This window comes from Lynx canadensis, chromosome D1, assembly GCF_007474595.2.
Source record: "Lynx canadensis isolate LIC74 chromosome D1, mLynCan4.pri.v2, whole genome shotgun sequence".
Lineage (NCBI taxonomy): Eukaryota > Metazoa > Chordata > Mammalia > Carnivora > Felidae > Lynx > Lynx canadensis.
The window spans coordinates 63,604,857-63,606,877 of record NC_044312.2 but is presented as its reverse complement, the minus strand read 5'-3'; positions in this window follow the sequence as shown (position 1 = coordinate 63,606,877).

Sequence of the window (2,021 nt, the reverse complement as noted above, 5' to 3'; positions counted from 1 at the left end):
AGGCCTTGCTCTCCAACTGCATCTTAACCCACTCCTTCCTCACAAGACTCCAGCCATGCAAGCTTTCTTTTCATTCCTCTAGCATTCCAAGCCATTCCTGCCGGGTCTTTACACATGCTGCTCTATCTTTTTACAGTACTTTTTGTGATGAGCTCATTTTCATCTTCCAGATCTTCACACCAAATCCCCGTTTCTTCTTTGGAAGAAACTGGCTAGATGCTCACCAAAATGTCCTTTTTATGGACACATAGTTAACTATGTTTCCCAGCTCCTTGCATCAAGGCGGGGCTATTGTCTTCGCCAATGGAAAGTAAGTAGGAGTAATGCTTTACTACCAGGCCAAGGCAATTAAAGAGTGGATGAGCCTTCTCCACATTCTCCCATCCCCTCTTCTGCCTTCCTGGGTGAGCTTGAAGCATATGTTTTAAAGACTGTGGAGTCAATTGCTTGGAGGAAATCTGCTTGACCAAGAACATCCACATTGGACTTTTCAACAAAAATAAACCTCTATTGCATTAAGTTACTGAGCTTTGGGAAGGTTACAGACGTTAGTATTATATACTCTGGCTAATATATCTTTTCTGGGCATCCTGTCCACCTTGCTCTTGACCACAAAACCTTTTTTTGTTTCCCTCAGGGTGCTTCAAACATGTAATTATCTTACCAGATGCCAGTCAACACTCCTACCTATCCTATAACTTTGAATCTTAATTGAGAAAAAAACGTCCACGTGAGGAAGTTGAGATACTCATTTTATCAGTTGCATTTTGATTGTGACCAGAAAAAAAAATCCCACTGAAGAATGTCCTAAACAAATTAGATTTTTTTCTTCTACTATACTTAGAAACCTGAAGGTAGATGGCTGCTGTCAGTGGTTTAGGAATTCAAGGATGTTAAGTTTTAGGTCTTTGTTGCTCTTGGTGTCTTGATTCTAATGGTTACAAGATGATGTGTTCTTGATTAGTCGGGGACACCCTACTTACTGTTACACTTCTTGGGAGTCTTGTTGATTGCCACAGCCCCTACCTTTTTGGCTTTACTTCAAGGGTCCTTCTATGTTATTAATACTCTGGTATAAATATGTTTCATTATTCCCTACAACATAATTGAGGCCAATTTAAAATATTAACATTTTCTTTTCTATCTTTATTTTTTTGAATTTTATATTAAGTAGGCTTCATACCCAGTGTGGAGCTTGAACTCAAGACCCTGAGATTAAGAGTCACATGCTCTACCAACCGAGCCGTCAGGTGCCCCTAAAATATTAACATTTTAAAATATATTTGTCTCCCACACTCCTTCCCACACCTCAGTGATCTATTAGCAACTTACCCAGTTTGAAGCTGTTCTTCCTCCAGCCCAGTGGGGTGGGGAAGCATGGTCTTTATTTCATTCGTTACCTCCTCTGTCACTTAGGATTGGGATGGGGAGGACACACTAGAGGAGAAAAAGGTAAACACCATCAGTGTGCTCTACTAAGACAGGCACTTATTTAAATGTTGGCTCTCATGTGGGGTATTGGGGTTCTTTGGAGCCCCCCAGTAGGGACTTGTGCACTGGCTGGCTTTGCTGCTTATTATACACAGCCCACACTCCCCCTCAGCTCTTCAGCTTCTGCCCCTGTCCATGAATCCATAGCTTCCTAATGCTAACATCCCTATCCCTGGCACAGAGGGAGGGGACCTGGGACAGTTTCCAACAAACACTTCAAGATTAGTTCCCTTTCAGGGAGCCCACCAGAAACTCATGCATATTTTTCCCACCAACACTGGCAGTGCAGCGCAGTCAGCAGCTGACCCCTCTCCCCTTGCTTGCCTCAGCCAGCCTGACTGACTTCTCCATGTGAGAAGCACCAATCTCTATATGCATATGGCTGCAAACCCTCATAAGTGATTCAGGTTGTATTAACTCCCAAGAGGCCTCTGCCCCAGGCCCCACCTCAGTGGCCATATACAGATGGCTCTATTAAGTTCCTGAGTGTGGCAAGCCTCTAGCTCGAGAATGTAATCTGAATGAATGTA